Raw genomic sequence first — 14706 nt, 5'->3', positions numbered from 1 at the left:
GTCATTAATAGCTTCCTAAAATTGACTTGCAAATAAATGTGAAAACAGCCAGTGTTCAACCTCAAGGAGCTTGGGCCAATATTTCTATTCCCATTGTGTTCATCCCAGTCTCTGTGTACTATTAAAGCACCCCTGCCAAGAAGCTGATAAAGATACATTCTAAAAAGCAAATATTTTGCCTCTGGATTGCTCTAAATAGCCATTGTTTTTCAAAAAAAAATCCCCAGCAGTATATCCCTGAAACCCTCCACTGCAAATTACACTCTCCTGGTAAATTACTCAATGTCCTGCAAACAGGAGTTATTCAGGGTCAGTAATTAATTTGGCAGTCATAATGCCTAACTTGGAGATGGCTTTTTGAGACTGGCTAAGTCATTTTTTTTTTTTTTAAGTTCACGGGAAAACGTTATTAGGAATAAGAGCCTACTTTTTAAATCCACACGCATTGCTTCTGTGCTTGTAGCAGTTGCTGACTCTGGGTTGTGTTACCTGTTCCGCTTATGCAACATCTGAAAAAGGGACCCGTAGAGTAGTGTAGGACACCTCAAAGTGCGATATACCTCTTTTATTGCAATGGATTGGTGGGAAAAATCGTGACCTGTGAGTACAGACAAAAGAGCCAGAAATTATAGGAAAATGTTATTTTTAAAAGTTTAAACCTGTTGGATAGAGCTGTTGGTTTTTTGGTTGGTTGGTTTGGTTTGTTTGTTTGTTTTGTCTCACAAAGTCTAGTCTTGCTCCAGCCAACCTGCCTATAATGGACGTTAAAATATATACCGAGATGATTTGTATGAGTGTGTGAAAAGCTGTAATACATTTTTAGCCAGAGAAGTAAAATAAGGCACAACGTATTTCTGACTTGCCACCTGATATCTGGTATTTAGGATGCAATTGTCTATGAACCACTTGACTTCGTCTCTTAGGATAAAAGGAGTTGGGTGATGAGGTGTGTGCAGAGCTTCTGTTAGCAGCCAGGGCACAGAGCTGGGCAAGGCTGACGCTATAGCATATCAATATACATTGGTTTTTAAAACTGAAGTAGCTTGTTCTTCTGGTGAAGATTGTGGTGAGGGGGGGGAGATACTAAATGCTGGAGGTTGCTGGCAAAGTTCGCAGCTAACATTTGCTGTTTTCTCTGAAGCTGCTCTTCTAGGCGTGCTGTGGTGTCATCTCCTCATTTAAATATAGCGAGTGGGAGAGGAAGCAGGGGTTTATGTGAGTCAGGGATTAGGAAAGGAAACAAGTGAGAGCAACTCCGTTTCTTGCTTTGTCACTGCTATGTAATGCTGACAACAAAGTGATTTTTTTCTAGCGCTACTCTTTCTTCTGCAAACTTTCCTAAAAGTCAGCTGCTGTAATACAGCAGAGGACGCTGGGTCCCAGCTTTCCAAGGGAAGGGGCTTGTTCACTTGTACCTCATGGCTAGGTGGTGGTTCAGTTTGCCTGTGCCTGTCATCACAGGTAACTTCTGAATTGGCTATTACAATGGGCTACTGATGTTTCAGCCAATTTCCACCAAGTTTCAGAGGAAGAGATACACCTCAAAAAACTGCAGGTTTATTCAAAGCTTTGTGAAAATAGTGTTCCCTTTTCTCAGTCACCTGCTAGCTACCCCCACTAAAACTTTATCACCTGAACTCACACCGTGGTGGAATTCACACCAGAGCACACCCTGAAGTGTACACACCTCCATGCAAGTATTTTAAGGAGCAATTCCCTGGGTGCACCTACCATGATCTCCTGACCCAGCTTCACCCAAGGCAGGTTTAGTCATAAAAACCTGCTAAGATGTGATGAAAAACATCACTAGATTGTCTCGTATGAGAAAAAAATATGTCTATTTTTCTGGTGCAGCAGTTGGGGAGGAAAAAAAAAAGAAAAAAAGGTAGTTGAGAGCTGTGCTCAATGCAGACTGTAGAAATGCCATGCTCCTCGTCCCACGCCTGCCAGCGCACCTCACCCAGCCGGAGCCTCCCACTCGGGCACTGAGCCCTGGATGGGAAATCAGACGTGAAATGTGCCCAAGCAGGTGTGAAATTTTCTGCTACTTCAGCCCTGGGGTTTTTCTGCCAGCCAGAGCTTCCAGCAGGACCTATCTGGCAAAATGTCTTAATGAACACTGCTCCGTTGGCTTGGCACTTGGACCTATTTAGTTCTTATGCGCAGTTGTTTGTGTCTCCCGTGGGGACAAGGGTGTTGAATCCTCGTCATTGCCTCTATTAACCATGCCATCCCTGCAATCTGTGACTGGAGACTGTGTGAAATGTGCAATTAAGGATTTATATTGTCTTCTGTGATCACGGCATTGTTCATCAGTGCTGTCTGACTTCACAGGGGTAGGAGAGGCCAAGTGGCTGGTCATCTGCTTAACCTTGCTGGTTAAATTTCTGGTTTCTTTTTTGCTGAAACATTATCTTCTCCCTGCCTCCCTGGTGGATGGCAGCATTGACTGAAGTCCAGTCCTAGTACATCCTTACACCCACACTTACATGTGGGCTTCAAACAAGAACTTTCCTGGCTGTTGAAAAAATCTGTTGAGATACGGTAAGAAAGATGCCAAGAAAATCTGCTGCTGAAATCTCTTCATCTAGGGCAGAAAAGAGAACTTTGCGACAGGTGTGGGAGAAACAAATGAAATCTCCAGCTTAACTGGCATTAGAGTCCTTTGAGTTTCAGAGAGGCACCTGAACATCTGGAGCCTTCTCCAAACTGAACTTGATTGTGTGAAGGTTGATAAACGTGGATGGTCCCTCCAACTCCAGGTGGAGTTAAAAGTAACGTTAATGCATTTGTCCTTGCTTTGAATTCTGATGTACAGCCTGACTTTGACGGTGACAATCATTCAGGCATTTGTCCTGGGGCTCTTGTGACTTTTCAGATGGAGCGTAATGTTAGGGACAACTTTCTGGAGATGGAAATAGCGTGCATCAGATTGGGCTGCCAGGACTCCTGCTCTCGAGGCTACAGCTGTCCAGGAGGCAAAACTAAGTGTGTTGTTCAATGCTTGCCCAGAGGGCAGAGATTACCATGGAAAAAAAAGAGCTTTATTGCTTTACGTTTCATATTCTTCTCTAGAGGCTGAACTACTAGTGTGTACTGCACCCCTAATGAATAACCTGCCCTGAAGATATCTCTTACCAGTGTTTGAGAACTGTGCAATCGTGTTATTAGAAATTCTGCCCTGAGGTACAATTATATTATTGCAGTCATTAAAGGTAGTTCATCTCCATAATAATGGAAATCCTGCCTTGGAGGCCTGACTGAGTCAAAATAACGTTAGTAGCTTGACTCCAGAAGGTAAATTTTATATAGAATCTGCTATAGCACAGATACATTGCAAATTCTGCTTCAGAAACAAGGACTGTTTCTATATGGAAGAGTTCATTTTCTGTCCCTGGTGCTCCCTTATGTTCCCTTCACATTTCCAGGCAAAATAGCTGTAATGCTCTGTGGGGAAGGTCGTCAGTTGTATTAATGCCACTCCGTAAAACCAGCCTTACAGGGTGGCTGTGGCTGTTGGTAGAGCAGGAGCAGGTGAGTCCAGTCCCTGCCAATGTAACTTCCACTTCCACACCCCTGGGATAGGATGTGGGACTGAACAACACCTCCCAACAAGAATTGGGAGCTCAAGGTGGAATTAGGATCCTTGGTTATTGCAAAACTGCATTACATCTTTGGGGTCACTTCAGACTGTTCGATCAGACAGAGAGATCTGTGCTGAGGTTTCAGAATGTTTTTCACATACAATTTGGTTCTCTTACATTTCCAGATGTGTTTATCCTCCAATCCCTTTATTCTGTCTCAACAGTAGGAGAAGAGATGTTCTGGAGAGCTGGATTCCTATTGTATAGGTTCTGTTTGAGTCATGTGCCACCTACATCAGTGTGACTCAGGAGGGGTGCTGGACTTACCCCTCTGAGATCGAGCTGGAGGGTGTTACTGCCCAGCTGCCCGAGGAGGACTGGCATTCAATCCAGGCAAAAAAAAAAAAAAATAGAGGAATGAGGGCACAGACTACAGAAGCCAGAAAGTATGGTTTCTACTTAATTCTCAGTGGCAATTTGATCTTCTTCTTATCTTATGTCTTTATCCCTCTGATTTTGTGAAATTCGACAGTCAATGTCAAGTGAGTTTTTGGATATAAAATACATAGTCATCAATGGCATTGTATACACAGTGGATAGGAATCAGACAAACATTATACTCAGAGACATGGTCTTCTGCAGTTATTACACCGTGTGAAAGACAACGATTCAAACCGAGTCCATGTTTCACACAGAAGCTGTCTCAGAAACCAAACGAATCATTCCTAGATGTCAGTGGGAGTTACAGCGGTGGAGGGTAATTTCACCTGAGATTTACCAAGATAAAACAGATATCCACAGCTACCCACAAGTCTGGAAAAACTTCCATTAATTGATGACCCCTGCATAACACTGGTGTGAATGAAAGCAAGTCCTTAATGGGGAGTCTTTCCTTTAAACTCCTGAATGCCAGTTGCAGATCAAGCGTCTTACAGAGCCCAGAATTTCCCATTTGTGACAATTATTTCCTAGCATGACACTGTATTTGCTGTTCCTTGGCAGGAGTGGGAGGGGAAGTCCCGGCACTCAGATTGTTCTTGCAGGATTTTCTTAATCCTCTCATAATAATTCAATTACACCTAATGCCACAACGTTACATAAATTTATTACTAAGACTTGTGTTTTAGAACCTTTATTTTCAGGTGATCTTACCATAGAAAGCTTTCGATTTGTTCATAATTACAGCGTGGCTCCCACAGAGAACTGCGCTAGCTGTAAGCACAAGCAGTTCGTCCTCACTCTGGTGGAAATCACAAGTCACTGTCGTCCCTGACACCTTCATTCAGATTTCCTGGGTACTAGGGGGAGAATCGAGCTGTGCATGATTAGAGGAAAATCCTAGAGCTACGCAGAGTTCTGCCAGCAGAAATTAAAACAAGACTCTGTCACAGCTGCTCCCGCACTCCAAACTGTTAGAGGAACGTCCTGAAACGGAACTGTAATTCACCTGGAACTATATATCAGGAAGTGATAATTAAATAATATAAAACAGTTAATTCAACCTTAATTTTGAAACAATTAAATCTCCCTTAATTTTCATATTGTTTTCCATAGCCACCAAAAGAAGAACGTTGCTACCAGCAGACTTACAGGTTCTTCCACGTAGGCACACACCATCCAAGGGCTGAGCCCACGGGGGCTTGGTGTTAAGGCTGATGCTGACAGCATGTTCTGCAGTGACGCCCCAGGGCTTTTACACACTCAACTGCACGTATCGAACAGTCTCCTAGTAACTTCCTACCAAAGGTCCTTTTGTTAGAGTACCTTACGAAAATTTCTAAGGGAATTGGTCAAATTGATGTATTTTGGTATTGGCATGGAATAATTTACTCGGAGTAGAGTTGGAAGGGATAGTTAGATGCTGGTTTGTACTGCAGCATTGGTGTGATTTTCTTCGTGAGTCTTCCCTGTCTCTCATCCTGTGTTGATTCCCAGCTCCAGGCGGTGTAGGCTGTGTGCAGGAAATCCAAGATATCTTTTATTTACCTGCTTTTCTGCCAGTCTTGGGGTTTGTTAGCACTGCTGCCTGGCCATCCTGCCGCTGTGTTAGCCAGGCTGTGGTGCAGCGGTGGAGTGAAGCATGTAGTCTGGTTTAGTGTGTGGTATCGGCACTAGGAGTGGTGCTGTGTTGGTGAAGCCATGTTCTGTGATGCTTTGGGACATCGCTGCGAAGAGGTGAGCAGGGCCGGCAGTGCCCTCTGGGTCCAGCTGTACACTACTTGTCGTTGGGGTTAGTGTCCTGAGGCCTCCTGAGACACCAGCACTTGGCCTGCAGCAGGTTTGGCACGGACAGTCTGAGCGCAAGGCTGAATCCATCACCTGGTTTAGAGTTCTGAAATTCAAGGAGAAATTCAGGTGAAAGAATTTCAAGGAGAAATTTATAAGTTTCCTGCTCAATCACACAGTTGCCAGTGTCTCCCTGTTCTGTTGTCAGCTATCTCATGCACTTGGTGAGAACTTGCACGTCAAAATCTAATGTGTTTTCCCTTGAAATAATGAATGTTTAAAATATGTACACAATGGTTTTCATTTGTAATGTTCTCCTAAAGATATTGGAAGTCACATTTACTGTGGTACCAGACATATACTCGGTCCAGGACAGAAAAATAATTGTACTTTTAAGCCCCCAAACAAATTAGTCTTCTCCCGTTCTTGTTCATGTAGAGCCCTTATATCATTAGAGCTGTTTCTTTTCTATGAATATACAGTGCATTGTTTGTATGGTTTAATTGTAAGGAAAGAAATTCATAAAAAACAAATGATGTTCTGTGCTGGTAGCAAAGAATATGAAAGTGTCCAATTAAACAGGCACTCACTAGGACTCATATAATAGCAACATCTGTTATCTTAATTAAACAAGTTTCTGTATAAAGGGACCCTCATAGTGCATTTTGTTAGAGAAGGATCTGACCTAGATACTCCAGGCACGCTCGCTGTCTTCATGGAAATTTTCCCAGTTGGTCCCATTATCTTGCAGTCTTGACAAGCTTTGTGATATATGAGCACACTCTTGCACACACAAAGCCATACTGCTTAAAGCAGGAGGATTTTATATTTTTTTTTAGTTGAAAACCAATAAAAGCACAGACATGCAGCATATAATGGCATTTACTCATTGAATTCAGTTACGGCAGCATTAAGAACTGTAAAGCGTGCACAGCAAACTTGGACCTTGTCAGATAATGGTCAGGAGAGAGCCGCGCTTCCAGAAAGCGCTCAAGGTTCATTTGCAGAAGTGCTTACGTGCTTCAGAATTTAAGCAATTTAGGCCCAGATTTTTCCAGACATTTCATAGCTGCTCTCCACCATATCATCTCTAGTCAGAGATGATCTAGAAGAGTAAGCTCACTTTTCAAAGTCTCGGTGCCCTAGTGACTTCTGAAGAGGAGATGGGGGTTTGTGAGACTGGGAAAGGGCAGTGGGAGGTGGAGAGGAGCAGACAGGGGATTGCAGCTGGGACGTTTGCTGTGTGTGACTAGATGGTTTTGTTGGCTTCTGTCCTTTAACACTGTTCAGAGACTTTTCTCTTGTGAGAAGGAAAGACCTTAGCCATGGTTTTCTCAAGAGTTAGCATCCTCAGGATGTCCTCACGAGGGCTGTTCCTTTACAGAGCCATCAGACTAGGTGTTATTTTAATAACAAATTTTAACATGTTTATTTCGATGCTATACCGTTTTGAGAAGAAAAAGCTGTGAAATCAGGCAAGAAAAGGAGAGCCTTTTCTCTTACTCTGTCAGTGTGTCTGGAGTTTAAATAGCTGTATAAATTCCCATTTTTTATTTGTTGCCTCAAACTTCCTAATTAGTTACTAATTGCTTTAAACAGCCAGAAACAAAATGGCAAGAGGACAGGCAGCACATCTTTTCCAGTCTGGTGCCAGAGTACAAACCATGATAATATTTTTATACTGATTACTTGAGAGATGAATTGCTAGCAGTGGCTTTTGGACACGCAGACTGGTGACACCTCAGCAGAAAATAAAACCTCAAAGGATGCTTCCTATCATTGTTTTGCATTAATTGTGTAGACTTTTTTTTTCAAAATAAAGTACCTGTGCAATTTCTTTAAGGCAGACAGGTAACCAAACCATCAATAACATGTCGGTTTTTCATTACATCCTGCCTAGGCGATATGAAAAATGACACCCTACAAATAGCTTTTTGAAGTTTGAGCCGACAATGCAGCATTCATCTTACTTTTCAAAGACAATGGCAGAGGATGGCTCTACTTCATGGGAATGTCTGAAATAACTGGCATGTACTTACTTTAACCATTTGTTCTGCAAAAGAGAACTAAAATGAACGAGGAAACCACTTGACTCACTGGTCAGGGTGCCTAAGGGAGCCCTCTGACTCTTGATAGCCTCATGTTCACGGATCATTCCTTTACCAGCAGAAGCTGATGTTAGTTTTGCATGGTCTGGAGGATCCCAGCATGCTGAAGCACCAGCTCATCCCACTGTCAGCCTGAAACAACAGCTCTGGGACAAGCACCTTGAAAGCCTGCCCCGAGCCACTCGCTGCTCTCCTGGGCGCTCACAGGCGCGGTGTCAGCAAGGGGAAGGAGCGGAGCCAGCCGGCAGCTCTGTGCTCGTTGCCTCCTCTGAAGTCCGTCGGTGAAATCCATACAGCTTGGTCATAGTTTTCCTTAGGAGAAGGTCACTAACTGCTCTTGGCTTCTTCAGAAGGAGAGTTACCAGGCTTTTTTTCCTTTCCTGCTCTATATCGGGCCGTAATAACTCTCATCGCTTCTGTAGCTGGAGAAACCTGCTGTATGCTTGTATGCATAACCCTGTAAATGATAGTCCACAAAGGTTAGATGTTCAGCTGTTTGGCTTTACCAGCCTCCTAATTGTCTAACTTCAGTGTTGATAGTAAGTTGGCAACTCCAGCGTTCCTTGCTGCGTTGCCTTCTCCCTCTGTTCTTGAGCAAATGTTCCTAGCAAAATGTTATCTGAGCAGGGTTAGGGATTTATTTAGAACACAGATTTGCTGCCATTTTATGTTGTCTAAAGTAATTAGGCTGATCCCTAAAATGTGCGCGTTCATTTATCTGCTCGGTGCCGTCAGCAAGCTGTTGCCGTTCTCCCAGCAGACTCTTTTAGGTGTGGTGAGGGTGCAGTGCGGACACACGTAGGGCTTGGCTGTCACCACGTGGGGACCACAGCCTGGCCGTGGTACGACCTCACCATGTTGGTGGGACCCAAAGCACCTAGAGAAGTCAGCAGGCTTTTACCGTGGGGCTTGGCAATTTGTTTTAAAATAGAGCCTTGCTTGCAGGGGGTTGCAAAAGGAGAGAGCGAAGCACACAGGCAGCCCCCTTCTCGGGGGCATCAGACCCCCGGGGCACGGTGAGACGTGTCCCGTGCTTACACTGCCACTCGCCGAGTGCTGTTAAGCAGCTGCTGCTTGTCCTGCTCGAGGTGTTTCATCTTTATGATTATTAAATTCATCTCCAGGTACCATACAAGCAGCTACAAATTATTTCTCCCTCTCGGTAAAAACACTCCAGGAAAGGCAGAGTTCTCCCCCGCGGAGCTGTTGTGTCGGGCGCAGGCAGGATCTGGCTCCCTGCAGCGAGGCGGATTTCTCTCTGTTGCGAGCACACGCTGCAGCCAGCCCTTTCAACAATAAATGCCTGTAATTAGCCTCCTAAAAGCAGTTTGAAATTCATGTATGGTTCATACATGTCCTCTAATTTTAAAATGATAATAATAATAATGATTATAGCATTTTGAAAGGAAAAAAATATATCAAATGTTTCTTCTCTTGGATATTTTTGTAATTAAGAGCTAAAAGATAATGATTTTACAGATTTTACATTTTAAGAAATGCATGTTTAAAATCCAAGGAAATAATTATATGTCTACTGGGGAAAAAGAAAGGATTTCTAATGAACTTTTTAGACATTCTACCAGACTCGGTGATGTTTTTGATGATTATTTTAACACCATTTTTAGGTGATGTAAATGTGTCTTTGGATCTTGCAAATCTATGTTAATGTCGATTACAAGTGGAGTGGGTAATTTATCTTTGTTCTGTGGGCATTTTTTGTTGAAACTAGAGGAAAAGATGTGTTATCTTTGAAAGACTATGCCTTTGGGCATCTATTCAGATGGTATCAGCTGGAGCGAATAAGCTGAGAATGCATTTACTGCTTCTGCTCTAATCTCACGAATGCTCCCAGAAATGGTTTGTGTCAGCAGATGATGCACAGAAAATCTCTTACAGATTTTTTTTTTTTTCTCATAAGAGAATAATTTTTATGAGCTTCAGTGGAGTTTCTGTTAATGGTTATGTTTGTCAAACCTCGGAAGCGTTTGCTGTAGGTAGAGGGCGATGGCTTCTCCTTGATGGGGAAGGAGTTGTTAGTGAGGGTGGCTGGAGGCTGCGCTTCCAAATTTGATTCCTCGGACCGGCACCGTCCCTCTTCGTTGGCTGGGAGAAGTCACTTAATCTCCGTGCCTCTGGCTCTAATCACTGCTGTGGAAGAACGAGCATAGCAAATATTTCACCGAACATTAGGTAGAGCGAATGCAGGAGCGGCTTCAAAGCACCTGCTGCTTTTTTATGCGAGGTTCACCTCGCTTCGGAGCACGAGAGGATACGTGGCGGGGAGCTGTGTGCCCATGGGCGGGCAGCTGTGCGCAGATGGATGCTTTGGCCTTCCACGGCATGGGCTGGGAGTGTACCAGCCTGGAGGAGAAGACGTGGGGCTGCTGAAGCACCAGAGGCTGGGCCGTGCAAGGGGCGCACTCAGGACCCGCCATGCCGGGCACCCCTTCCTTCCCAGTGCCGCTCTCATGTTCTGTGACAAACGGCCAGCTCGGTCTGTAAAAATAAACCGCGAGAGCTGTGCTAAAAGGGCAGTTTCCCATGGAGATTGGTCTTTGTTTCCCACCAAAATCAATGGAAAATTGGCTCTTTGCACCATTGGGCCCTTCCAGACTCAGAAAATCTTCCCAGATAGCTCAAATTATTGCCTCATGTCTAAGGAATGAAAGCTGTAAAAACGAGCGTCCTTTTGCTTTGCTCAGATCTGCTTCTTCAAATATTTATTTTCATGACAGGGTCTTTCTTACTGTATTTATTTTAATTCTGTGTGTAATGAAAAAACAGTGTAAAGGGAGAGAAGACTAAAGGTTTCTATTATTTGAAATTCACAACAGCCTACTCTTTTCCTTCGGGGTCCCTGGCTGTTTGGTTTTCATTTGTTTCTTCCTGTTATCAGCATCCCTTAAGAAAGATATTTTGTAGAGAACTGTTCTTCTTAGATAACCCAGGGATACTTTTATATTTGAATTATGACCCTAGGCATCTCTGAACAATTTACATGAAGCCTCTAATAGCTGTAAATGCTCACTTCTTTCCTGCCCACTCCTTCAGGACGGGGTTTCATCAGTTCCACACTTGCCTTTAAAATTTCTGGGCAAATAGGAGGATGATGACAAAACACAGCTTTTGTGGTGATAGATATTAATATATGCTGGGTGCAATATTATTTATTTGGACTGCTCTGTCACTGCAAATAAACAGTTTGCTGAAAAATAAAATTGTGGGAAGAACTTAAGATACCAGCTCCATCACTCGTTTACACTGATACTGAGTTCAGTGAAGTTATGTTTTTTGATGCCAAGAGGGGCCCCATTTTTTTCTCAAAAATATTTATCCGAGCAAAATGTGTTCTATTTTTCTTTATCTCTGGAAAAATATTTACTGTTTTTTAGCGTTTTGGTTTTTTACAACAATCAGAAGGAATTTCAGTTTGTACTCTCCTCACTTTTAATTCTTCATTCTTAGCAAGCCTGTAAATGAAAAGCATAAGATGAAAACAAGTTTGCGCACAATTCGCATCCCTGGAATAAGATCCATATCAATAAAAAATAGTGTAATACTCTGTATTTGTGATGCAGCAAGGTAAGAGCAGCTGTTACCAAGACTTTTGAAAAGATCTGTGTTAAATCTTTGTGCTTTCCTTATAGTCCCAGAGCACAGCAAAGACCAAAGAACCCAAACTGCGTACATCACAGGCTTCTTGCTAATTCCCAGTTGCCCTGATTGTAGCAGTAAACCTTCTGGTGTCCTTCCTGACTCAGATGTCCTGGCAAAAAGGTGCAAAGGTGGTTTTCCTGGCGTTATCCAGCAAGAGTTTATTTGGAATATATATATATATATATATATTTAAGAATCCTACCTTAGAGATCAAGAACACCCACAGGACAGAGGCCCTGGCTGTCCTGCACCCCTGTGCCATGCGACCACTTCATCCTCAGCCCCTGCAGTCCCATGTAAGACACAGCTCCAGCAAAGGTGGTGGGAACTTTCCTATTAATCTAAATGGAGCAGGATTTTAGCTCGGTTTATTTTGAGCAAATATAGTTCTTACCTGGAAATTAATTATAGTGAGTTTGCTGTTAAGAGACCTGCCAGTTGTCATGGATAAGTAAGGCCTTATCTAGTGCCTGCTTTCACCAAGAGAAAGACATGTACTAAATTAAATGGGCTTTGACTGAGGCTCTAAATTAGCTCAGACTTTTCCGTGAACCATGAAAAGACAAGTAGTTATAGACAAATAAGTACTGAAGCAGCTGTAGGTGGTTAACTAAATCAAAACTAACAGGTCCTGGACAAGAAGTTGTGTATCTGTAAAAGGCTGCCTGCGTCTTCTGGCTGTCGATACCAGTTATGGGTTTAGATGGATGATCAAATAAAAACCACTGTAATGCCATTCCAGCAGACAATATCTTCCTGCAGTTCACTCAGATGCAGCCTAATGGCCAGGTTAGACACGAATCCAACTTGTCCTTGCTCGTGGTGCTGTGCTGGCCCTAGCCCTCAGGACATGGTGGTGGTGGCAGCAGGGACACCGTCCACTTCACACCTTTCCCAGTGAGGCAGAAATGTCCGGAGCTGGAGCTGCTCTCGGGGGCACAGGTGGGTGAAGCCCGAGCCTGGAAAGTCCCATCTGTGCACGGGGAGATAGCGGTGTTTTCAGCTGTGTTGATACAGGGTGGGAAATCTCAGGTGGCCCCGAAGCTGGGGGGTGACAATCAGGGCTCTCCTCTTGTCCTCGCCTCCCTGCACGCTCCAGCAGCCACCCAGGGTGTCGAGTGGAGCTCTGCAAAGCCCACATTGACCTCAGCGTGTGCTTTAATGGGGATTAATGCTATAAAGCAGACAGCTCTAACCTTACTGTTATTTATTTGTGCTACATAAAGGTTGTAGTCACACACAGCGGGAGCATCCCATGGCCACAGGAATTATTGGCTGTGGACTGTACTCGGAAGCAGCCCATCCTTCACAGTGACGGGCAGGTACTGGTGAGTGCTGTCCCTGGCTCGGGGAGGGCTGCGAGCAGTAAATCCTCCCTCGCAGCCAGGCTTCTGCATTCAGACCCGTGAGCATTTCTAAATCTCTGTGTTTTCCTGAAATAGCCTAATGGCCAATACCACTTTTATGAGATCATTTTAATAATCCCAGTCGCTGCCTCATTGCATGGGAAGCATTATTAAAAAGGTAATAAACTGCTGCAAAGACATGTGATAGAAATAATTTGATAAATAATGCAATTGCCTGGAATCATTTACATTTGCAGTGGAGTTGTGGCACGAAGCAAAGTTGTTGTTAGGCTAAAAATTGCTCTCGCTACTCCTGCCTATGAGCTGGGTAAGGGCTGAGCAAACACACTGCTGAGAATTCAGGCTGCTCTGCCTGGTGTCTTTCCTTTCCTCCTGCTTCCACCCCCCAGCCCAAGTGAGGCTCTGGAGGAAGGACAATAAGCCATTCATCATGTAGGCTGAAATACACTGTTTTTCACAGGTACATTTACCCTAAATCTTCTCTCAGAAGACGGATTATCTCTTAGAAGAACTCTGGCACCACAGTCCCTTTTCAATAGCCATGTCAACCACTGCCACAAAGGCTGTACATGAAGGGATCAATGGTAGTTTTATCTCAAATTGCACTCAGTGTGTGTTTCTTCCAACTGACATTCATTTAAATGCTTGCTCTAAGACATCTTTTCTCCCTGTAATAGAAAAAGGATCGGACATCCTAAGCATTGTTTCCTGGGGGAAAAAAATTAAAAATATTCACTTGGCGAAGCATGAAATATTTCAGATGTCTGCGCTTAATCAACAGTGAAAGCAAGTGTAGTTATGCTTGTATTTCCTAAATTAAAATGCTGAAATTATCAGATAAGAAGCAACATACCCTATTTCATTGCAGCAGAGCTAATAAAACTATCTGAGATTTAAAAAAAGGTCACTTTATAATTATGAGTACTTTGCTCCAAAGAAAGGTTCCAGCTGTAATCTGCAGTCCAGCAGTTCGGCTGCCTGCCTGCGCCCCGTGTCCCTGGGGAAGAAAGCCGCTGCTGTCACACACAGCCTGCCATATGCACTGCCTCTGTCGTCCGTTCATATTCCACACGTTTCCATCTGCTAAACAGAAAAATAGAGGGCATGCTGACCAGAGTGTATTGAGGGATACCTGCAGCGTCATCTGTCTGGTGCAAATCTTGTATCGGCGATGCGGGGACGATGTGAGTGAGCAAGTGATTCCCTGTGAGAAGGTCAGCACATGAGCGTGCCGCTTACGCTGTAAAGGCTTTCACCTGGAGCCCGCGAGGTACAGATGAGATTTATCAATCCCTGGCTTTGCAGAGCTGGTATATTTGGTTCCTGGACTGAATAGTTTCAATTAAACAATGGAGCAAGATGTTGCAGTAAATATTGTGAGTCTGCAATTCCTGGGCAAATACTGTATCACGGCATGGGGACGACCTGAGCAGCAGACTGTAGGTATGCTTTGGTAGATGCAAGTGCTGCAGTCAGACACCCAGAGGTCAGATTTCCTCGGGGCTGGGCTGGAGGTAATTACTGATAAGCACTTTTATGATGGGCTCTGGGCATTTTGCAGCTTTCACCCATCACTCATATTGCAAATTAGGGCTCAATCTTGTTTTCACTAAGTCAGTGATAAAACTCTTACTGATCTCAACGGGACGTATTCTATCTCTAAATGCATGTGTTACTTGCTGAGAAATATTTATCTGCTCTTGGGAATTCTGCCCAGCAGTGAGAGATGCTGTGGTGAGCTCCATGAATCAGACCCGTTGTGCT

At 43.8% G+C, this 14706-nt stretch overlaps 1 protein-coding gene across 9 annotated transcripts in view; it reads left to right on the top strand.

Moving 5' to 3' along the window:
- Positions 1-14706, top strand: part of LOC308200329 (contactin-4) — a 300384-nt gene that overhangs the window by 245047 nt on the left and 40631 nt on the right. The window lies entirely within an intron of this gene.

The sequence above is a fragment of the Anser brachyrhynchus genome (assembly GCF_964034855.1).
Source record: "Anser brachyrhynchus genome assembly, chromosome: 10".
NCBI classification, from domain to species: domain Eukaryota; kingdom Metazoa; phylum Chordata; class Aves; order Anseriformes; family Anatidae; genus Anser; species Anser brachyrhynchus.
The sequence above is the reverse complement of the archived record's forward strand: the minus strand, read 5'-3'. Positions and strand labels throughout refer to the sequence as shown.